The following is a 25,317-nucleotide window of genomic DNA, read 5'->3' as shown; positions in this document are numbered from 1 at the left end:
GAAATATTCCAGCTCCATGACTATAATTGGGCTAGCTGATACGACCTACGTTTAAAAATTGTACATGTATGGAGTAAAAAAAACACGCGGTAAGCAAACTAACAGGCGGTATTGTTTTTTGTAAAACTATACTTTGCACACTCCAAATATTAGTTTACAATCGATACCTATTGAAAGTTATTGTTGTAAATCTAAATACAAGATATAATTACCTTCTTTACAAGAAGTGGAGGAAGAGCAAACAGAAAAAAAAGTGACCGATAGAACAGCACGAATGACTGTTAGTTTGTGCGTACTTTGCGTCTGATTTCTAAGCCTTTTCTTTTTTGGAAGAAAAGTGAATTGTAATCAGCTAGATCAGATTTCAGCAGTTGTATGGATTATCCAGTAATAAAGGCCCACCTAGTAGGATATGCGCCAGAGTGCTCTTGCCAGATAATACTTAAATGTGCTTTCTTTGCTTTACCCATTACCTCTTGTTTAATTTTGTTCTTAGAAATAGTGTCTAACTCATATGGATGAACTAATGGCAGGGTCATTATTTCGTCCGTTGACATTGTTTATGCCAAGAAATATCTGTGACTTCACACTACATTTACTTTATTCGCCATTTCCTGTGCCATAATAAACATTTTTTTAAATCGTAGCAGTTATTTCAATGCTTCCCTGTCTTTTTGACTGAAACTACATCATTCAATTGTGTACATCTCTTGAAACCTACTTGAGGCCATTTTGTATGCAGACATAGCCAAAGCCAAATGTAAAGGTACAGTTTTTTTTCTAATGCAAAGGTTGATGCCTCGGCGCATTATCAGCTCTGCGGGTACTAAAAGCAGCTGCGATAAAATGATGGCGTCGCATATGTGAAGCTCTCATAGCCGACTGCATGCCTTTAGTCCGCTATAAATGTGCTGCTCTTGGAGGCAAGAACCGCGGCGGATGGCGCACTTCCGCTGCTATGGCCGAGATACTGTAGTGAACAACAACTAAATGTTTTTTTTTCATTTTCCTCCTCCTAACGAAACTGTTCAGTATGTTGAAGCTGCGCTATGCCCAAAGCTAGTCTATCGTATTAAACGGTTAAACAAACACTACTACTGTGCTTCATTGAGAATACATACCCTACTCATCAGGTACATAATTCGCGTATCGGAAGAATTTACTTAAATATGTGCTGACTTCGGACAACCGCGAAGTTGTGCCTGCCATGTATACATATATATGTGTGTGTGTGTGTGTGTGTGTGTGTGTGTGTGTGTGTGTGTGTGTGCGTGTGTGTGTGTGTGTGTGTGTGTGTGTGTGTGTGTGTACGTGTGTATGTGTGTACCGTGAACATGCAATGCACATATATGGAACAACAGTGTAGCCACATGCTGTTTACCGCTAGCGTATCACACACGGGGGCATTACAGTGTAGCAGCTGCATCAGACGAGCTGAACTCCCACGTGCAGGAAGTAGCTCTATGAGCTGTTCATTCCGATCCCCAATTTTTTTTCAGCGCGTAGTGCTTCTGATCTCAACATCGACCGTTACAGGCTCAAATTTAAAAATAATGGCGATGTTTCTACAAACCAGTACGTTCTGCATAGCTGCTATCTATATTCCCACGGTAGTTCTTGGAGCCTTGAAGTTAAATATTGTCACGTGGTAGTGACGGTGAAGAAAGAACACAGTAGCAGTACTGTGAAAGACAAAACTAGCTTTTATTGGGCGAACCTGTGCCCACAAAACAGGATACACTTAAAGCACAACGATAGCGGCGAACACAGTCGGCGATCGTCGAAAATCTGATCAGCGGGTCAAGCGCGTCGGCTTTTATACAGGAATCATCGAATGTTCCAGATTAAACGTTCGGACCCGCGTGCCTTCCACAAAGTTCTACACCATTCGCGTTACGCGATGAAATCAGATAATACAAGGTTCGGCGACAACATAGAGCCGGGTATAAGCATCGATAACTTTCCATAAACTTCGGATGCATGCAGGCGCGTCCCGCGCTGTGCGATAACATTTTGTTAGGTGGCGAAACGTGGTCATCCGATAAAGATAAGTACACGTGTCAATACCCCCCTCTTAAAGAGCATCGACCCGATGCTACATACAAGCGAAATAAAAACACCCGTAGCTATGAAAATAACAACAAAAAATAAGGAATTTCGTCAGCGTCCCTAAAAGGGTTTAAGGCGCACCACGTGGACCACTTCAGATCGTGCGCGGCGCCGCTGTGAATGCGAAACGCCGTCTGGCACGACCTCATAGTGCAGAGCGCCAATACGTCGGATGACCTTGTAGGGTCCGAAATAGCGTCGCAGCAGCTTCTCACTGAGTCCTCGCCGGCGTATCGGGGTGCATACCCAAACACGGTCGCCGGGCTGGTACTCGACGAAGCGTCGTCGGAGGTTGTAGTGTCGGCTGTCGGTACGCTGCTGGGTCTTGATCCGTAGGCGGGCGAGCTGTCGGGCTTCTTCGGCGCGCTGGAGATAGGTAGCGACGTCAAGATTCTCCTCGTCAGTGACGTGCGGCAGCATGGCGTCGAGCGTCGTCGTCGGGTTCCTGCCGTAAACCAACTTGAATGGCGTGATCTGTGTTGTTTCTTGCACCGCCGTGTTGTAGGCGAAGGTGACATACGGCAGGACCGCGTCCCACGTATTGTGCTCGACGTCGACGTACATTGCTAGCATGTCGGCGAGGGTCTTATTCAGCCGCTCCGTAAGGCCATTCGTCTGCGGGTGGTAGGCCGTGGTCCTCCTGTGCCTTGTCTGACTGTATTTCAGAATGGCTTGGGTGAGCTCCGCTGTAAAGGCCGTTCCTCTGTCGGTGATGAGGACTTCTGGGGCGCCATGTCGAAGCAGGATGTTTTCGACAAAAAATTCGAACCCGCGACCTACCGCAGTCGTGGCCCAGTGGTAAAGTGCCCGCCTCGACTGCGGGAGGGCGCGGGTTCGAATCTCGCGGCCGCCGGTTACCCAGCACCTCCACCAGATGTCACGTGGTAGTGACGGTGAAGAAAGAACACAGTAGCAGTAATGTGAAAGACAAAACTAGCTTTTATTGGGCGAACCTGTGCCCACAAAACAGGATACACTTAAAGCACAACGATAGCGGCGAACACAGTCGGCGATCGTCGAAAATCTGATCAGCGGGTCAAGCGCGTCGGCTTTTATACAGGAATCATCGAATGTTCCAGATTAAACGTTCGGACCCGCGTGCCTTCCACAAAGTTCTACACCATTCGCGTTACGCGATGAAATCAGATAATACAAGGTTCGGCGACAACATAGAGCCGGGTATAAGCATCGATAACTTTCCATAAACTTCGGATGCATGCAGGCGCGTCCCGCGCTGTGCGATAACATTTTGTTAGGTGGCGAAACGTGGTCGTCCGATAAAGATAAGTACACGTGTCAATATTGCCACCGCATTGCTCCCCAAAGAGACGGGCGCAGTAAGCACAGCAGCGGGTAGTATACGTGGTGCCATACGTACTGTTGCTGAAGGCAGAAAAGTGTATAGCTTCACCGGCATACCGTACGCTGAACCACCGCTCGGAGAAGTGCGGTACAAGAAACCACAGCCGCCGACACCATGGGGTGATGAAGTGCTCGACGCTACGAAGACGCCACCATCTTGCATGCAAATCAGCGTGTTCTCTCCAAGGTATCAGCTTTGGGTCCCCTATGGTGAGTGTAAATTTTTCTAGATATTCTTTCGTGTTCTTTTTTTCAATCCTAAATTACTTAATCTCGATGGCTTCACGGTGCCTCGCTGGAATTTTCACTTTTAGAAACAGAAACTGGTTGCAGTTACAAGTGTTGTTTCTACGACAGTCTACGATAACCTGCCAATTTTACGGCGCGTATACTGCTCTCAAACTCAATGAAATTGTCTAACAATAAAAGTTATTAAATTATATTCAAAAGTGATGAAGCATATATATAGACTTCCAGTCAACGCTATCAGCCGTATTGGTTACTGAGCGACAACAAGAACACGCTCGGTTCTCCGCATAGGCACACGCATGAATGCTGTTTTCAACCTTGTTATGTGAGGTCCTCCCAGTGCTCTCCGCACTCATGAGGGAAGCAATGGATACATGGCAAAAGCAGCAACAACCTACGGCTGTACTTTTAGCGGTGGCCTCAAGAAATTGAGCGAATGAAAAGCATGCTGACATGGTCGGGGAAGACTGGGGGCTGCTCCTACCATGCAACAATTGCATTTACCTTATGTGTGATTTTATTGTGTCTGTCTCGGGCACCACGTATTATTTGCCTCTCCAAGCACCCCTCACCTCCAAACCGCTTCTGTCAGTTTGTGCTTCGGTATAAAATAAAGTTGTTAAAAGCTTTTCTACAGCTATCCCCTCAAGTTGTCCTTGAATTATATACATATATATATATATATATATATATATCTGCTTTCTCTATTACCCCACCTTTCTTCATGTGAAGGCACTACTCTTGTAATATGTTAGCGTGTGAGTTTATATTTTCTGAATAAAATATACTTAAGCATTATATGTGGGTGAACAAATGTCAATTTCTAAGAAGCGTAGGGTTGTGATTTTATAGCGAAAGTTGTTGCGTATATTTTACAATACGCGATCAGGCTACGGGCACGCTTTAGGACTACGGATGATACAACCAAACTACGGAAAAACTTCAAAAATATCAGTTGCTGGAGAGACCTAGCAGCACGCTACATTAACAATGGAGTCTATTTCTCGCTGCTCCATCTAGTACAAGTTTCTTTAAAATTGGGTGACACATTCTTGATTCACTAATTGATAACTTTGATTCCCAGCCCTGATCATTTGAGGATCTCGTTCATCTGTGAGTTTTCCGTTGCCTAGTTTTTAGCATCTTCACGCAAGCCAAACGAGTGAATTCTTCCTCACTTGAGATTTTTTGTTGATGCTGCTGTTTTTATAACCTCTTGGAACACGGCAGGCCCCTCATTATCTTTATCCTAATGATACCAATAATGTTGCTCTCCTGCGGTATAGTCAAGAAATTAGCAAATTGCGCAATTGATCCACACAACTAAGACATCGTCGTAGCCCCCAAAACCATAGAACACGTCTGTGTTGACGAAGTCATATATATACGGAGCGGTAATTGTAAATCGCACTGAGGTACCTTCGTCATGTAGTGGACATAAAAATAGGGTGCTGCTGGTGGTGGTGATGGCAACAAAATATACGTATCACATTCAAACGCACAGTAGGGCCTTCATGGCCAACCTTCGGATCAGAACAGACCACAGAAGAAATGTAGATCTCGTGCGTTATTATTAACACATACCGCGAGAAATTTGTGAAGTGCGATGCTGCGGTAGGCAGGAAAAAAATGACTGTGGGAGCAAAGCAAAATACTAAATACGCAGGATCGGAATTTACAAAGGTTTTTCTTCGTACGTAGTTCTCTGAGGGGTCGGGGGCCCTCGCTAATGATATTGCTGCATTGTCTTCGTCGTCTCGAAATACTCCATTGACGCTCCCAACGAAACAGAAGTTGACTTTCACGTCGACGGTGTCTCTTTGACGGCGTTAATATATACTGGAGCCCAGGTCTCCATACTAAGTTGTAACCTCCGTCCGTCGTCGGCTGAGGAAGGTTCTCATGCCTGCTGCTACTACACGAGCCGTACGCGTGGCCGATGCAGCACTGTTGACGTCACCGGAACATATACTTCCCGTATAAGTATCGCCGACGGCCACATTGCCGTTCTTTTTACAGCACTCACCAATGGTCCCTATGCCCTAATGCTCGCACTCGACTTTTTTGCGGCGCATTCAGTTTGAGCAACTGTTCTACCAGTACCCTTTGCCTAGAACTTCCTCTGCTCGCGCATATTCGTTCCGAACAGGCACACAACTTTAGTACGACCTCTTTCGTCCACGTGCTGCCTAAAGCCTCGACTTTCGTCGATTTGCTATCATCTTTCCTTGTGCCCGCTGGTGATTACGCACCACACCTGTTCCTGATGTCCTTTTGATGCGCACCATCACTGTTCCCCATCCGTCGTCACCGTTGCCGATAAGCAGACATGCCTCCCCTTGGTCAGTTTTGGCCTGACAAAGTAAGTTCTTCTCCAAAGCACATCGGTGGCAACGCTGCGTGCTATAGGAGATGACTACGTCACGATGTTTTCAGTAGGGATCTGGTGAAATTCTTCACCATGTCCACAGGATGCTACGTGCCCTCACGCAACATTTCGTCACATGTTTGCGGCGGACCTATTGTCTGAAGAAACAGCAGCTCTGTCTCACCTTTTGGTTTTCTACCCCGATGTCTTCGACCTCAACAATCGCCAATTGGGCCAGACTTCAATTTTTAAGCATCACATAAATACTGGTGATGACAGTCCTATTCATCACTGACCATATCGACTTTCTGCTTCAGAGCGTAAGGTTATTCAAGATGAAGTGAACAAGATGCTTGCCGAAAGCACTGTTGAACCTTCGTCGAGCCCTTGAGCGTCTCCAGTGGTGCTTAATAAAACAAAGATGCCAGATGACGTTTCTGCATATATTACCGAAGAAAGACGTCTACCCCTTGCCTCGCACTCGTGATGCCCTCGACTGTCCCTACGGTGCCAACTACATTTCATCAAAAGATCTTCGGTCTGGTTATTGGGCAAATTTCTGTGGGTGAAAAAGACCAAGAGAAGACCACGCTCGTCACCCCTGATGGTCTATATCAATTCAAAGTTACGGCGTTAGGTCTATGCAACGCCCCAGCAACGTTCGAACGTATGATGGGCTCTTTGTTTCAAGGCTTCAAATGGTCAACATGATTCTGCTACCTACACCACGTTCTCGTATTTTCGCTTACATTTCAGACGCACCTTGAGCGCTTATCAGCTGTTCTTCAAGTCTTCCGCGAGGCTGGGATGAAACTATGGTAATTGAAATGTCACTTCGGTCATCGGCAGATTATAGTGCTGGGGCACCTATTCGACGCTTCCGGTATTCAATCGTTTTTTCCTGTACTTCAGTCGGTCAAAGACGCCGGAAGTTTTCTAAGACTCTGCTCCCACTTCCAACGCTTCGTTAAAGACTTCGCAGCGATTCCCCGGCCACTTACTGATCTTCTAAACAAGGACGTGCCGTTTGCGAGGGGCGCCGCTGAAACTGCTGCATTTGCCCACCTCACCAACATTCTCACCACGCCACCTATACCGGCCCAATTTCACCCATCCTCTCCTACAGAGGTGGGCACTGATTACAGTGGTCACGGTATTGGAGCCATCTTAGCCCAGCCCCTTCTTCGCACTGGGCTGAAACCTCACGATGGTGTTATCCCCTACGCTAGCGCCCTCCTGAAACTAGCGAAGCGAAAGTATTCGATCACACTACGTGAATTCCTGGCTCTCGTCCGGGTGGTTTTCGAATTGCGCCCGCACTTTTCTGTAATCACGGACTACCACGCGCTCCGCTGGCTTTCCTCCCTCATGGATCCTACCGGCCGGCTTGTTCGCTGGGCTCTGCGGTTGCAAGAATATTTCTAGGAGTAGTGTTTACATCAATACGCAAACTGTTTATCACGCTATCCAGTGGACGAAGCACCCGCTGACCCTGTCCTCGTGCCGACGCTTGCGTTTGCTCCGTCTCTCAGCTGCTACAGGTTGCCGACGAGCAACGCTGTGTTGCCACCTTGCACGTCCACAGTGATGGCTTAGAATTTCACTTCTGATTCGTCCCTTCCCCTTTTGTTCTCGGGGGTGGTGTATTATACCGCCACGTATGCCCCGATGGCCCTGCCCTACTCCCCGTCATTCCTAAACACCTCCGCTCAGCTGTTCTACACGAACTTCACAATTTACCAACGGCAGGTCACCTTGGCATCTCCCGCACCTACGGCCGGATTCGTCGACGCTTCTTTTGACCAGGCCTTGTCCGTTCCATCCGGAAATACGTTGTGGCGTTTGAGAAATGCCAGCGGCGAAAAATGCCGTCGAGGCTCCCTGCCGGGTGCCTTCTACCGCTCGACATTCCTTCGGAGCCGTTCTGTCTCGTTGGCGTGGATTTACTTGGCCCTTTCCCTCTATGCACGTCTGGCTACAAGTGGGTCGCTGTGGCGACATATTACGCCACGCGCTACGCCATCACCAGAAGGCTTAGAACAAACTGCGCCAGAGAAGTCAACGATTTTCTTTTACGCGACGTGATTGTGTAACATGGTGCTCCACACCAACTGCTCAGTGACCATGGTCGGACATTTCTTTCTAAAGTCATCGCCGCTATCCTGAAGTCCTGCTCAACGAAGCACACGCTGACTACGTCTTACCATCATGACTAATGGCCTCACGGAGAGTTAGAATCACACCTTAACAGATATCCTTGCAAAGTATGTCTCGTCCGACCATACTGATTCCGGCCTTGCCCTACCCTATGTCTCTTTTGCCTATAATTCTTAGCGTCACGACACTGCCGCTTATTCCCCGGTACTTCTGTTCGGCCGAGAACCCAGCTTGCCACTGGAGGCATCCCTTCCATCCGTCGTATCAAAGACCAGCGAGTATGAACTCGACGCCATCACCAGGGCAGCCCAAGCACACGAAATTACCGACGCTCGTTTCTTGAACTCCCAAGAGAAACAACGGCGTTTGTACGACCGCCAATACAGAGACGTCTACTTTTCGTCTGAACCTCTGGTACTCGTGTGCTCCCCGACTCGTCACGTTTGTCTGTCAGAAAAATTCCTGTCTCGGTATTCAGATCCGCATGCAGTGCTGCGTGCCGTGACTCCAATTACGTACAAAATCATCCCAGTCGGTACCAGTGCCTCGTCGGCCGCGAATTCAAGTGACGTCGTGCATGTCGCAAGCCTCAAGCCATATTATCCTCCTGTTATCGCCGATATTTACCGGCACCGGGACTGTGCTCCTGCCACCGGGGGTGACTGATACATGCATATTGCGTGCTTTTCGGGGACGATGCACGCGGGCGCCCCGATGAAGAGAACGAATGTACTCTGTCTCTCGAGCTGTCGGCTGCACTCATTGGTACCTGGTTACTTGAGAAGCGTGCGTTTGATTTGGGTGCCTGGCCATAAAGGACTAATCATTAATGAAATTGCAGACTCTCTAGCCAAGGCATCGATAAGTGGCCCGATTCTTCCTTGCTGCCCTTTGACTGCTTATGTTACTGCAGCTAGATTTCGCAGGAGTATCATTATACAGTCAGTATCAGGCTCCGCAATTACTAACTCTGCGGATTACGGACATCTCCTGCACCCTTGGAACAGAGATTTTTGCCGAACACGGAAAATTGAAGTGTCCATCACGAAGCTGCGCTGCCGTATACCTGCATTGAACTTCTACCTCCACAGGTCTGGTCTGGTCCCCTCACCATTATGCTCATTCTGTGGCGAAGCGGAGACAATCGACCATTTCTTGTTGTCTTGCAGACGTTTTTCTATTATAAGAAAACGACTACTCGAAATCCCGCTTCGCTCTATTGGTCTAACTTTATCAGTGCCTGTGATCCTATCTTTTGGAGCCTCCATTGTTGGGTTCAGCAACAGAAATGTTTGCTTGGCGATGCAAAATTACCTCATTGAAACCAATCGATTTCCTTGTTAGATTGATCGTTCTCCCTCCCAACCATAGTTTTTTTTTATTTCTTATCTTTTATTAATTATTATTGTTGTTATTATTATTATCTTATACCCGGTTTTCATCTGATTATTTCCTTTTTTCTCCGAACACAAAACGTTTACTTTTAAACTCACACGCCCAAATTGTTAACTCCCTTGTTATCATTATTATTTTTAGGCTCCTAATTAAACCGCCCGATTCTTGGCCAATCCCCCACTGTGGGTATGTGCCACGACCACTAAGGACAACAACAACAACAACTGCACTGGCAAGCGCTGCAGTTATCCCTCGTAAATGTACATTCTAAATGGTCTCCCGTTCATAATCCTCCGTTCGCGTAACACTCTGTTTGCTGTCCCTATTGGACTGTTGGTGTTCTTACCAACTTTACTAGCTTAAAAATACGGGCCCTGATCTCTGCGCTTCCGCAGGCACTGAAGCATTTCAGCCATGTAGTAAGTAAACGTGGAGCAAACAGTACATGCCTAATTTGCCTGGCAGTACTAGGAGCCCGCCTACAATCAGGACATACCTGTTATTGACTAAGTATCGAATGTCCGTTGGTAATATTAAAGTAAATATGACACTTCAACGGAAATTTCCAATTCCTACTTGCAGACAGACCGAAGAGCGAGGACTGCCTCTACCTTAACATATGGACACCGAAGCTGGACTCGTCAGCCCACCTACCAGTGATGGCATGGCTACACGGGGGAGAATTTCAAGTTGGCTCGGCTGCAATGCGGCTGGATGATGGTGGCAATTTGGCTGCCCTCGGGCAGGTCGTCGTTGTCACCATTGCCTACAGGTGGCTCGCAAACTATAATAGCCTTATACTTGGAGTGACACATTTCCTGCCTTCGAGCAATCACGGCGTATCAACGACACAGAAGGGCACCACTGTGTGTGGAGGGCATTTTTTGTTATATTTACTTAGGAAAAATAACTGCAAAACTGCGTTAGTATTTTCCTGTCGCACGAAAGAGCGCGAAGGGACATGTATTTGATAGCAAAAAAGTAGGGGTCTTAATTATTGTGAGCGAAGCTGAAAAATATTGGCTCCGAGGTATCGTTGGAATATCAGCCTCCCGAACGCAACCTTGTGTTTCGCGTAACATAAACGAAAAATTGGAAATTTACCTGTACACATTACTCAAGCTACGGTAATGGCACAACGTTCGTGGTCGTCTTCAGTTTTGAGACTTCTATGAGAAATGTGGTTGGTTTTTAATTGGTTAAAGTAAATTATGCAGGACGAATCAATACTTGCTTTACGGCACAAGTCGCTTTGGAGAGATTGTAGAACCTCGAGAGAAGCAACCGATGAAGTCTATTCGACAGTGTTATCTACAGCTTCAATTTTATTTCGAAGCTCTGAATAGTGTCCACAATATATCGATAGAATGGACGTCACTGTGTGCTTGTGTGCATCTGAATTGCAGCACTCCAAACTATGTGAGCCTTTCTTCAGCGTCCACCACTATGTTGCTATATTCGTCACGCGGGATCTCACCTGCGTTATCGATATTCACCACGTAGGCGCTGACGAAGGGTGCCATGGCCGGTTGCTTTAAGTAGTTTTGCTCGGTTTGCGGGCCTCGTTCTGCAGAACAACTGTTGATAGGACAGGAATTCAGAAGTGAGCAATTGACCGGTGACGTAATGTTTAGTGATACTTTGCGCAGTTCATTATTAGCTCTGAAAAATGGCTCACGAAGGTGATAACTATATCGCATCAAGTTGATTAGGGTTCTCACAGCCCGCCTTACAACTTTTAGAATGGGACTTCTGTCCGAAACATTGTTTTTTTTTTAATCTCACTATATTACCGTAAGTTTTCTACTAAGTATTACTAAGAAAAAAACTATCTGGCTAAATCTTGGTGACTACCAACAATACGCCGTTGCTTTGACTTGTATACGGTGCAGCACCAGGGGCATCGCCAGGGGGGGGGGGGGTGTTATGTGGCTTCAGCCCCTCTCCCTCTCCCCCAAAATTATTTCCTGCCCTGATGCACCGCCGGGCAAAAGAACCTACAACACCAGAAATCATTCTGGATTTATTGTCTAGAATACCTTAATCACGATCGAAAAGACATCTCAGCGCCTACATTGGGAACTCAGCCTTTATTTCACGGGAACGCCCATGCACCGGGAGTCACATAACGCCAAGGAGCCCCATCGGAGCACAAAGTTTCAAGGGCGTTTTGTGGCGAGCAGGCTTGTCGCGGCATGTCGCGGAGGGTGCCGAATCTACGGAACGCATGAATTTCAATATCGTAATTTTATGGCTACAAAGTTTCTACAAACATTTTGTGCCATTGATATTTCTAAATTCGTGCATCGGAACATGAAACAAGACAAGCCAAATCGACACTCTTGGACAAGTTGACAAAGCGTGAGACGAAGTGTTGTGGTGGTTGATTTTTGCCGTCATGTCATAGCAAAATCTATCAACATTTGTTTCGCCTACACCAAAGCATCCATAGGCAGTCACTTAAGCCAGCAAAGGTAACTACGTTCTTATTTTTTTTTCTCTGCTTTCACTTTTATTCGCGAGGACACATTAGGTATCTTCAATTTTTTTGTTCTTGCTACCCGCGGGCTGCCGCAGTCAGCCAGATCGTTAGTACATTTCTGGTGTTGCCCCGACCACCGCGTGGTGCACTTCGATGCGCGTTCGTTTTTCTCTGGCGAAGTGGATTTTCGCCTGGCAGAGTTCTGGATTCTTTATGGCTAGTAGACGAGAAAAGGAAACAATGGCCACTCGCCGTCATCACTTCGGGGGCTGGACGCACTGCAACGTATTCGCTTGAGCGCATCCTCTCCGGAAAATTTTCTCTCACCGGTGTAGGATAACGAGCAGTATGCGTATGGTTCTCCGTGCACCAAGCGCCTCGCGTATTCGTCGATATTCCTTCTGTAGTCACAATACCTGCCTAAAGTAGGCGTTCGATTGTGGCCAACATGCTTTCCTTTGCGTTTCTTCGTTTCGACGCCCCAGCCCCACAAAAAAAAGTAATTGTTGCGGCGCAGCAAATTGTCGCATGGTGAAAGTTTGATTTCTCTAATTCTTATATTGCGGAAAGTAATGGGAATTAACAATGGAAGTAACTCTTACTATATTGCGATAGGAATTACATGGACACTCTAGGACCATTCCTGCCATTGACGTCCCCATCATGTCCTGGTAGAAATTGAAGGCGATAAGATCGTCACCGCGCGCCGCATGCTGTGTGTGCGATTGAAAGCGTAGGGGGGGGGGGGGGGGGGGCAACTGCATGGGTGAGCCGACAATGGTGGCTGAGTCTTCTATGCGCAAGAGAGAAGAGCGGGGAAGAAGCGCACCGCCTCCTCTCGCGCGCGATGAATACGGTGGAGTGGAGGTAGGGGGGCTGTGATCTGTGAATCTGTGGTTGCACAACATGTCCATTTGCCTTGTTTGACGCATTATATACAGTGACATTTCTTAGATATGTAAATATGTTTGATTCTTATAGGGATCTTTTAATATCTTGTTGCGAGGCTTTGTATATGTGTACGGTGACCTTTGTTTTCATTGACACATTTTTACCTTGATCAAGCTGCATCTTCGCAGTTATCATCATCATCATCATCATCATCAGCCTGGTTACGCCCACTGCAGGACAAGGGCCTCTCGCACACTTCTCCAACTACCCCGACCATGTACTAATAGTGGTCGTGTCGTGCATGAAACTTTTTAATATCATCCGCCCTCCTAACTTTCTGCCGCCCTCGGCTACGCTTCCCTTCCCTAGGAATCCAGTCCGTAACCCTTAAGGACAATCGGTTATATTCCCTCCTCATTACATGTCCTGCCCAAGCCCATTTCTATTTCTTGATTTCAATTAAGTTCTCATTAACTTGCGTTTGTTCCGTCACCCAATCTGTTCTTTCCTTATCCCTTAACGTTACACCCATGATTCTTCTTTCCATAGCTCGTTGCGTCGTCCTCAGTTTAAGCAGAACCCTTTTCGTAAGCCTCCAGGTTTCTACCCCGTAGGTGGGTACTAGTAGGTCACAGCTATTATACACTTTTCTCTTGAGGGATAATGGCATACTGCTGTTCATGATCTGAGAATGCCTTCTCATTCTGATTTTTTTTATCACTTCCGTCTCATGATCCGGATCCGCTGTCACTACTTGCCCTAAATAGATGTATTCCCTTACTACTTCCAATGCCTCGCTACCTATTGTAAATTGCTGTTCGCTTCCGTGACTGTTAAACATTACTTTAGTTTTCTGGAGACAAATTTTTAGACCCACTCTTCTGCTTTGCCTCTCCAGGTCAGTGAGCATGCATTGCAATTGGTCCCCTGAGTTACTAAGCAAGGCAATATCATCAGCGAATCGCAAGTTACTTAAGTATTCTCCTTGAACTTATATCCCGAATTCTTCCCAAACGAGATCTCGGAATACCTCCTGTAAACACGCTCTGAATAGCATTGGAGCGATCGTATCTGCCTGTCTGACGCCTTTCTTTATTGGGATTCTGTTGCTTTCTTTATGGATGACTACTGTAGCTGTGGAGCTGCTGTAGATATATTTCAGTATTTTTACACACGGCTCGTCGAAACCCTGATTCCGTAATGCCTCCATGACTGCTAAGGTTTCGACTGTATCAAACGCTTTCTCGTAATCAGTGAAAGCTATGTATTCCGCAGGCTTCCCTATCGACTCATTGATAGTGTGAATATAGTCTAGTGTTGAATAGTCTTTACGGAATCCTGGCTGGTCCTTTGGATGGCAGAAGTCTAAGGTGCTCCTGATTCTATTTGTGATTACCTTAGTCAATACAGTGAATGCTCGTTAATTCGAACTTCAATAATTCGAATTTATGGATAATTTGAACTGTACGATTTGGTCCGGCCAAGCTCCACAGAAGTCTATGTATAAAAAAGTCCGTTAATTCGAATGCGAGAAGGTTCCCTCACGGATAATTCGAACTACGCTCGCCTGGCACACGGCCAGAGAAACGCGCCTACTGCCTACACACAAGGTTGTATTGCCTCCTAAACGGAGAGAACGGCGAGAGAAGGCAAAATCGGAAAAAAATCTAACTGACGCGGGGTCAGCCAGAAGGCAGCGGTGGCTGCCGCCTCTCCGTTCTACGTAACCTCCGAGACTTCTTGCCCGTTGCGAATCTCGGAAGCTTTGCAAATCTTGTACAGGTGCTAATGCTGTGAGGAGATGCCACGGCAAACGCCAAAACACAGCGAATCAAGTACGTCGCAGCTGAGCTTGCAATCAAGAACCAACGAATCAGGGCCTTCGCCACCTTCACACGTTCGGCATCTTTGTCTCGGCAGTCTTCATCGGTTGTGTACCTCTGTTTTCAGCTTAGGCGGTATCGGCCGTCGCGATTCATTGTGATGGCGTTAAGCCTCGGCTAACGTTCGTTTCGGTGGACATCGGTGGTGTGCCACAGTAGGACCCAGAGCTTCGACTTGAAGATGGCGTGTGCCCACGGCACACGCCATCACTTTCTGACACGCCAAATTTCTGACATTCCCTACTGCTTCCAAATCGCAGTGTACTGTTGCTCTCCTTCACTTTCGTTAGTTCGAACTTTCGTTAATTCGAACTGAAGGGGCTTCCCCTTGTGGTTCGAATTAACGAGCTTTTACTGTACTTTGTAGGCAACAGACAGTAAGCTGACCGGTCTGTAATTTTTCAAATCTTTGGCGTCCCCTTTCTTATGGATTAAGATTATGTTAGCGTTCTTCCAATGTTCCGGTATGCTCGAGGTCATGAGGCATTGCGTATACAGGGTGGCCAGTTTTTCTAGAACAATCTGCCCACCATTCTTCCACAAATCTTAGGTTACCTGATCCTCCTCAGCTGCCTTCCCCTTTTGCATAGCTCCCAAAGCTTTCTTTACTGCTTTCGGCGTTACTTGTGGTATTTCAAATTCCTCTAGGCTATTCACTCTTCTATTATCGTCGCTGGTGCCACTGATACTGTATAAATCTCTATAGAACTCTTGAGCCACTTGAATTACCTCATCCATATTAGTAATGATATTGCCGGCTTTGTCTCTTAGTGCCTACACCTGATTCTTGCCAATTCCTAGTTTCTTCTTCACTGCTTGTAGGCTTCCTCCGTTCCTAAGGGCATATTCCACTCTCTCCATATTATACTTCCTTATGTCAACTGTCTTAAGCTTGTTGAATAACTTCGAAAGTTCTGCCAGATCTATTCTAGCTGTAGGGTTAGAGGCTCTCATACATTGACGTTTCTTGACCCTATCTTTCATCTCCTGCGATAGCTTACTGGTATCCTGTCTAACGGAGTCACCACCGACTTCTATTGCACACTCCTTAATGAAGCCCATAATATTCCCGTTCATTGCTTCAGCACTACGGTCCTCTTACTGAGTTAAGCCGAATACTAGTTCTCTAGCTTGATCCAGAATTCCTCTATTTTCCCTCTTACCACAACTCATTGATCGGCTTCTTATGTACCAGTTTCTTCCGTTCCCGCCTCAAGTCTAGGTAATTCGAGTTCTTACCACCCTATGGTCACTGCAGCGCACCTTGTCGACCACATTCACTTGTGGTATGATGCCAGGGTTAGCGCAGAGTATAAGGTCTATTTCATTTCTTGTCTCGTCATTCGGGCTCATCCACGTCCACTTTCGACTACCTCGCATGCGGAAGTAGCTATTCATTATCCGCATATTAATCTGTTCTGCAATGTCTACTAATAACTCTCCCCTGCTCTTCCTAGTGTCTTTGCCATATTCTCCCACTGATTTGTCTCCGGCTTGCTTCTTGGCTACCTTGGCATTGAGATCACCCATCTGTATGGTGTATTTCGTTTTGACTTTACGCACCGCCGATTTCACGTCGTCATAGAAGCGTTCGACTGCCTGGTCATCGTGACTGAATATAGGGGCGTAGGCCCGTATGACTTTGAATTTGTACCTTTTAGGTTTCACAGCAAGACTTGCCATCCTCTTGTTAATGCTATTTGAGTTCCTGTAGGTTACCAGCTATATTCTTATTAATCAGGAATCCGAGTCCTAGTTCTCGTCTGTGCGCTAAGCCCCGGTAGCACAGGATGTGCCCGCTTTTTAGCACTGTATATGCTTTACTTGTCCTCCTAACTTCACTGAGTCCTATTATATTCCATTTACTGCCCTCTAATTCCTGCAATAGCACTGCTGGACTCGCCTCACTAGATAACGTTCTAGCGTTAAACGTTGCCAGGTTCACATTCCAATGGTGGCCTGTACGGATCCTGGGATTCTTAGCACCTTCTGCTGCGTAACAGGTCTGACCGCTGCCGTGGGTCAGTTGCTTCGCAGCTGCTTGGGACTGAGGGCCGGGGTTTGATTGTTGTATTCATAAAGGAGGTTGTGGCCAAGTGCTGCACGAGGATGGCCTTTCCTACCTTAGTGAGGGAGTGCGTTACCGGTTCCGTTCACCGGGATCAGGCCGCACTCCAGGCCTATTTATGAAATTTTATCAACACGCGGATTCTTTTCTCTATTCCGGTGGGAAATTGTGCCGCACCGGGATTCGAACCACGGTCATCTTGCACGCGAGGCGGATGCTCTACCTCTACGCCACCGCTGGCCTTCTTTATATATTCCATGATATTTTTACTTTTTTAAGTTACGAAAGCGAGTCAAATGAAATTGAGCCAAACCACCCAGCGGCACAATAATGGTTCGGTTCATTAGGAGCGAGGCACGCGTGCAGCACAGAGATATCTCTCATTTTTAAGAGTGACATCCAATGCTCTCATACCCTGAATTGAGCACGGTTGCGTGATTGAAGCTAATCTTGAACAGCGTGGTGTCGTTAGGTATTTGAAAGCTGAAGGTGCTTCCTAAAAAGCAATTAGTAGCCGTGTTCCTGCCTTTTATCGTGAACCTTGCCTTTCATTGGCTACTGTGAAGCGGTGGAGTAAACACTTTAAAGAATGACGTGAAAGTTGCAAAGACGATCCAAGACCGGACAAAAGCAACCGCGCAATCACCCCTAACAAAACTGCAAAGTTTGATCTAATTAGACAAGAACGGAGGATAGGCATCAATGAACTGGCAGAGCATGTGTACCTCAGTCACGGTTCAGTTCACACCATAATTTATGAACACCTCGCTTATCAGTTGTGCGCGCAATCATCATCATCATCAGCCTGGTTACGCCCACTGCAGGTCAAAGGCCTGTCTCATACGTCTCCAACAACCCCGGTCATGTACTAATTGTGGTCATGTCGTCCTTGCAAACATCTTAATCTCATCTGCCCACCTAACTTTCTGCCGCTCCCTGCTAAGCTTTCCTTCCCTTGGAATCCAGTCCGTAACCCTTAATGACCATCGGTTATTTTCCCTGCTCATTACATGTCCTGCCCATGCCCATTTAGTTTTCTTGATTTCAACTAAGATGTCATTAACAAGCGATTGTTCCCTCACCCAATCTGCTATTTTCTTATGCCTTAACATTACACCCATTATTCGTTTTTCCATAGCTCGTTGCGTCGTCCTCAATTTAAGTAGAACCCTTTTCGTAAGCCTCCAGGATTCTGCCCCGTACGTGAGTACTGGTAAGACGTAGCTATTATACAGTTTTCTCTTGAGGGATAATGGCAACCTGCTGTTCATGATCTGAGAATGCCTGCCAAATGGACCCCAGCCCATTCTGATTTTTTTGATCATTTCCGTCTCATGATCCGGATCCGCTGTCACTACTTGCCCTAAGTAGATGTATTCCCTTACCACTTCCAGTGCCTCGCTACCTATTGTAAATTGCTGTTCTCTTCCGTGAGTGTTAAACATTACTTTAGTTTTCTGGAGACAAATTTTCAGACCCACTCTTCTGCTTTGCCTCTCCAGGTCAGTGAGCATGCATTGCAGTTGGTCCCCTGAGTTACTAAGCAAGGCAATATCGTCAGCGGATCGCAAGTTACTGAAGTATTCTCCTTTAACTTATATCCCGAATTCTTCCCAGTCCAGATCTCGGAATACCTCCTGTAAAGACGCTCTGAATAGCATTGTAGCGATCGTATCTGCCTGCCTAACGCCTTTCTTTACTGGGATTTGGTCGCTTTCTTTATGGAGGACTACGGTTGCTGTTAAGCCGCTATAGATATGTTTCAGTATTTTTACATACGGCTTGTCTACACTTTGATTCCGTAATGCCTCCATGACTGCTGAGGTTTCCACAAAATCAAACGCTTTCTCGTAATTGAACCACGGGTGACGACTTCTTATCTGCAATTGTGATCGAGGACGTATTGTCGTTCCCCTACTCAGAGCCTGAAACTCGACGGCAAAGCTAACAGCGGACACATCTGAATTCGCGAAGATGTTCACTTTTCTTTCGATTCTCAGGGGCCATTTTATAAAGTTGTGTACATGCATTCATCCATCCATCCATCCATCAGCGGTCATTACTGATCGAATTTGCTAAACCTGAAGCAATAATCAATGGTTTCAAATATTGTGAAATGCCGGATGGGAAACATGTCGCGATCAAGAAAAAAATGGGGTCAAATGGAAAAAATGGGGTCATATTGCACCGCGCCAATGCCCGTCCCCATGTCACTGATGTGGTTAACAGAAAACTGGCAAATTTCAAGTGGAAGATGCTGCAACACCCGCCATAAAGGCCAGACATGTCGCCTTGCGACTTCCACATTTTGGGGTATATGAAAAAACAGCTGAAGGAAACCAGATTCCTGTCGGACGATGACGTGCAAGAGTCAGTTACAGAATTTTTGAAGCAGCAACCCAAGGATTGTCTTGAGAGTGCAATCACGCGACTCGTTAGGTAATGGCTAAATGCTAGTGGGGAGTACGTTTAAATAGAGGGCCCAGTTTGTCATATATTCGCATTGGCTCACTTTCATTCGAATCGACTTCTTATATATTGCAGAACTCCTGATCTTTATATGTGCTCTCTGTTGCGACTATAATTTCGATGCAATTACCCAGAATACACGAGTGGTGACAGATGCTCCTGCGCAATACACTGTAACAAGGAACAGCATCATTGAGATTTTTCCCTGGCTATTGTATATGAACAAAAGCGTGTTTTTGAGTGACAATGTTTTATTAAAACATTTGTTCTGAACATGTTCATTTCATGGCCTTTACATTTTTTATATCAGCGGAATTCAACTCTTTGCTGGTTTCAAGTTGACATTGTTGTATAGTTCGTGTGATATTTTACTTGCTTCTTAAGTAGACAGAAAACATGAAAACATTGACATTATTTATTTGTGGCACAATTTTTAAGACATGATTACATTCTTTTATGAAAAAACATGTTTTACTTGTATTGACACTGCGTAGCGTTCAAGAATTCGTTTGCAGCACCTTTGGCAATGGCAATGCAGTTATTCGTGTTTGTGATGCCATGACAAATTCTATAAGGAGGAGGCTGAGCTGCAACATTTAGCCCTACCCCCTCCCCCAAACGAAATTTCTGGATACGCCACTGTGTAGCAACCAATTTTTAAAATTTGGTTCGAGTCAGTGAAAGATCCGGCATATATTGTGCCGAAATATTCCCTATCTTCTGAGAAGAACTGCTTTCAAATTGTTTGTCGAAGTTTAGGTGTGTCTCTTCTCCTCACTGTTCACTGTTGTTCACTCTTTCTGCATGCTTTTATTGTAACAGGCAACAGCAAAGTACAGGAAGCACACATACCTAAAAATTGTAAAGGAAACACGAAGCAACCTAATGTGAGGCGGACCAATGCATATGGTTATTGGTAGCGACTTGGAAAGTGTGGCAAGGAGGCCAAGTTTTCATCTACCTAAATGTACAAACTCTTGTAAAAATGCTCGCGTAACCAGAAATATTTCACACTAAGTTTGTGCAATTCAGAAAATTTGAGTTGCTTAATATGTGACTGACTACAAAACGTACGTAATCCGCGTAGTAGCCATCAGGCGAGAAATAGCTCTGCTATATTGTACGCTCAGTTTGCTTCCACTTTCTTGTTTTGCAAAGCTGCGTAAATTGCGCTCGTATTGCTGGTAACGAGACGAGCGAAATATGGAACATTTCTTTTTATTAGGTGCTTTTTGTAACTGACAGACAAGCGGTATATGCCCATGTTTTTACAGGCCTTTGCTATATCTTTCTTTCTATCGCAGGCTGCAGTCGTACGGCTTCCTGTATGATGGAACAGAAAGCGCTCCAGGTAACCAAGCTTTTCATGACCAGGTATTGGCACTGAAGTGGATACAAGAGAACATCGAGGTATTTGGAGGTGACCCACTTTCCGTCACCTTGTTCGGATGGAGCGCTGGCGGCATATCAGTCGGTTTTCACCTTCTATCTCCAGGAAGTCAGAATCTTTTCAGGAGAGCGATTATTCAAAGCGCCGGTGTTACAAACAGTGATCGTGCACAAAGCACGTCGACGATGCTGGATTATACAAAACAATTCGCAAGGACACTCGGTTGCTACAACGCAAGTTCTAAAGGAAACTTTTCCTCAGAGAGCATAGCTTGCCTGCGAGGTCTCAACGCAACACTGATCACGTCAGTTGAACAGACTTTTGTAGATGAAGGAGTGGTATGTTCGAGCCCATTTACGGAGATGAATTCCTGCCTACAAGAAACAGCGAAGCTTCCTTTCCAGGAGACAAAGACGTTATGATTGGCCACGTGGCAAATGAAGGAAGTATGTTAATTTACTCTACCTTCAGAGACACTTTCTCTCCTGTACTGCCACCGCGAAATATCAACAAGGCATAAATTATTCACTACTTAGGAACCCTCTATAGTAAGCTACCTCTTTCGGATGTGTTGATGCTTCAGAGCAAGTACATGGACAACATTTCGGACTTTGACTATGACCGACTGCGCGAAGCCTTGGTTGAAACGAAAAGTGACACCCATGTCATTTGCGGTACATTTATCACGGCTTCCAAACTGTCCAATGCAACGGCCACGGAGAACACTGACAATGGTATTTACGTTTACCGAATGGACTATGTGTCTCGGTGCAACAAAAGACGTCCGTGGTTTGGTATGACTCAAGGGGACGAGACGCCCCTTGAGTTTGGAAGACCCTTTGATGCCAACTACGGTTGCTTGGCTGACATTCCATTCAGTAGGAAAGTCGTCAACGTATGGACCAACTTTGCTAAGGGAAGGTGAGACGCTCTCTTATATATACATTCAGTATACTCAGAGGTTCTCGATACAAAACTTATCAAGTCAATTACCAGTCTGTGCTCAATCAGGAAGGTCTCCTTATATATGCATATTTTTGCAGCGACGCTGTTAGCCTTTAGTTGGTCGGGATTTTCCATGTCTGTCGCAAAACAACAAAAAAATTGGAAAAAAATGAACCATGAGAAGTTCACGCCTTCTTTGTTCATCACCAAATAAAATTGAAACGAAAAAAGTGCCTATCTCTTTGGGAATCAGGCATACGGCACACAGCTCAGTATTCATTTCAATAAAGGACAAAACAAGCGTCAAAACCGCATGATGGATGATAAGATGTCTGTGATCAACGCGAGGCACATTTCTTCTTGCCGCGTGTGTCTCCCGCTAAAGATTGTGGTTGCATAAGCTGCGGCAGTAGGAACGGGTCAACAGCAGCATGCGAATCAGTGAATGATGCCACCAAACTTGACATATAAAAGGAAAACCTGCCTATGAACTCGTTCAGTTCATTGGAAGACTGCTACGAGCACCCAACGCAAAGTTGAGACTCCCGAAGAGCAGCTGGAATAAGATAAGCATTGACGTGTGCAAAATCGTAATTCGGCATCAACGGTGTCGTGCTATGTCTAGGCAGAACATTAAAGCGTTTCATATCCCAATCGACGGCATTTGACCGGTTTCCTAACAGTTTCGCTGGCCATTGACTTTCGCTGGGTCGCGATGGCGAGTCACTTTTTTTATCTCACACTACCATGTTATTTCACAATGAATGACGAGAGTTCAATCACGTGACGCAAGGCGTCCTTTTCCGCAACACAACCAGATAGCGTTGCCCTACGCGCAAGACGATGCGCCTAATGCTATGTTCACACTACGGTCGTAACGCGCGTAACAGCTCTTTTGGCGTATCGAACGTAACGGCTGTAAAAAACGTTACGGCAGTTAAGCCGGCACCTTTGTTCACATTTACTGCTGCTTAAATTACGGCTTTTAGAACAGGCCAATCAAATTTGTAGCTGCGGAATCGACGTCACCAGCGGTCCAATATGGCTCCTGCCAACATGCGAGCACTGGCCGAGATCGAAGAAATTCACGCTCAAAACAAACTTATAGACATGTATTCAATCGCCTAAAGACGACGAAGGCGACGCAGAAGGGTTTGGGTGCGGCAAGTATTTCTCGACAGGGCCGTGGACGGCGATTTTCACAACCTTTTCGCCAAGCTCCGAGTTGGTGACGCTGCGATGTTTCATAACATCATGCGCATGTCGCCCCAGCAGTTCCGCTTCTTTGAAAACCTAATGAGACCACTCATCGAAGTTCGGAGCACGCATCTGCGGCCATCGATTTCCTCGGCGGATAAACCAGATGAACTGAAAACAGTCTCGCAAGGCGCACTGCAAAAATTTTCACGAACACAGCCAATCGTGTGCACGGAATGGCGGAATGGCACTTCCCGCGCCCGGAGCTGTCTGCAGACGGGAGGACGGAAGTGTCGTCACCGGTTGTTGAAAGCCGAAAGCTTATCGGTCATTGGCTGTGTCGCAACGGTCGTAACATAACAGTCGTAAATGTTGCCGACCCTTTAACACTCTCACCCACGATTTTTGCGAGAATTGCGCACGTTGGTACCTTTACGTTCGCAGTCTGAACTAGACGCATACGCTTGTTGCGCTTCCGCTTACATATGTTACGAAAAATCGGCGCCTTACGAACGTAGTCTGAACATAGCATAACTCAGCGTCTGCGACAGCATTGTCTTGGATATTTCGCCGCGGCCTCTACTGTGACGCCTCACCTTTCACTTATTGAGCTGGAGGCGGCAAAAAACCTTTACCATGACGTCGCGTGAGAGTATCTTCTGCGTTATGCGAATAATTATTTTTATGGGAGCGCTGGTGGCGTCAGGTCACTCGCCCCACTGATTCGTGCACGGCTGTGCCAGTGTAACTAATAAAACCGACGAGCACTGACACACCTAAGAAAAGTGTTATATGTCTAAAGCAGAACTTTATAATGTCTACTTCACGGTGCAATGCTGTGGAGGAAGCAGGGCCTTCAGACTCTCCCGCTATTCGACAGTCGTGTTCCAGAGGGGAAACGCCCAGCCTGCAACACAGCCGAATGGCTAAACGTTCGCGTTACGCATTCGTAACCATCGTGTTAATATATGGTCGACGTGCGGTAACACACACAAACATACATACATACATATATATCTATATATATATATATATATATATATATATATATAGCCTCTACAGCTTTCTGTGCCCATACCACAACACAATCTTCATAGGGGGCAATGTTATGATTTTAGCAGAAGGGTTGAAATCCGGGTGAGTTGGTTCATAGGTGAAGGGAAAAAGCTGGTCACGAAAGACAAATCTTCTTGGCTTTTGTTTTTTCCGACTGGTTTTTCCCTTCAAAAATGATTTTAGCATTCTGCAGTCAAAGCCATGCTAAAGAGTACGTTAGACATGCAGACGAAAGGAAGCACCTTTGTAGCTTGTGGATTTTCCAGCACAGATTATTTGTGAGAGTGCACACAACAGTGTAAATACCGAGGAAGTAAAACATCAATAAGGCGAAGAGTAGGTTCCCTGCGTTATACTTAGGGGGTACTGCACATTAAATACATATAGCTGTGCATATCACCCTTGTAAGTATGGCGATGATGCGAAGATATAAATGAAAGAAAAAGGCAAGTCATGTGCTTACAAAGGGGATCTAGAAAAATCTGGCATTTAATGTTTCAAAATGTAATGTTTGCTCTGAAAAGCTTGCACGATGTTATACTTCTGCAACCAAAAAACAAATATTCCGTATTTTTTTGTCCGATGATTTTTTTTTTCGTTTTGAAAGCTACGCTCTTCTAGCGTTCAAGAGCAATTACATTGTTTTATTTTCCATTCTTTGCAGAGGACCAGCCGGGCCATCTGGAACTGAGTGGCCGAAGTTTCAACCAGATACTATGAAATTTCTTAAGATCACTGCACAGAAAAGTGAGGTCTACAGCTTTGATCAGGAAGCACGTTGTGCTTTCCTTAAAGATCTTGAACTCTAATAGACAGCCGACCTTTTCTCAGAAATGATCGTGCTCAATGAAATGGCAGCGAAAGAAGCTGTTTCTTAAAAATAATAAACAATGCTGGGTACGTTTTGCGATACTTCCTCCTGTGTTTCTAATGTTGTCAAGTCATGGATATTGTTGCGAACCATAGTAAGCACGTGTTTTTCACGCTGGTCGGACATAGTTGAAATAAATATAATGTAAATTACATAATATGCCGCAGCCGGAAACCAAGTATTCACGCTAGTGCATCAGACCTCGATGACACCAGGCTTACTCAGGGAAAGTATGCTGATTAACTTCCAGCCAAGGCTACGGTACAATTGTTTGTACACAGGTGTGTCATCAAATGTTTCGCGTTGTTTAATGTCGCCATTGCATACGACTGCTCTAATGCTCGGTTAAAACGGGAAGGCTATAGTGCGCGGCCAAAAGTATTGTTTGCATTGCCACAAATCAACCGGACGTGGCAGTGACAATA

At 45.8% G+C, this 25,317-nt stretch overlaps 1 pseudogene; it reads left to right on the top strand.

Annotated features, from left to right (window-relative positions):
• The window catches only part of LOC135917061 (acetylcholinesterase-1-like), a 48,220-nt pseudogene extending 23,370 nt beyond the window's left edge, over positions 1-24,850 (top strand).
• The last annotated feature ends 467 nt before the right edge of the window (positions 24,851-25,317 follow it).

Source organism: Dermacentor albipictus, chromosome 10 (genome assembly GCF_038994185.2).
Source record: "Dermacentor albipictus isolate Rhodes 1998 colony chromosome 10, USDA_Dalb.pri_finalv2, whole genome shotgun sequence".
Classification (NCBI taxonomy): domain Eukaryota; kingdom Metazoa; phylum Arthropoda; class Arachnida; order Ixodida; family Ixodidae; genus Dermacentor; species Dermacentor albipictus.
Note: the sequence above shows the minus strand (reverse complement) of the source record. Positions and strands in the feature narration are given on the sequence as shown.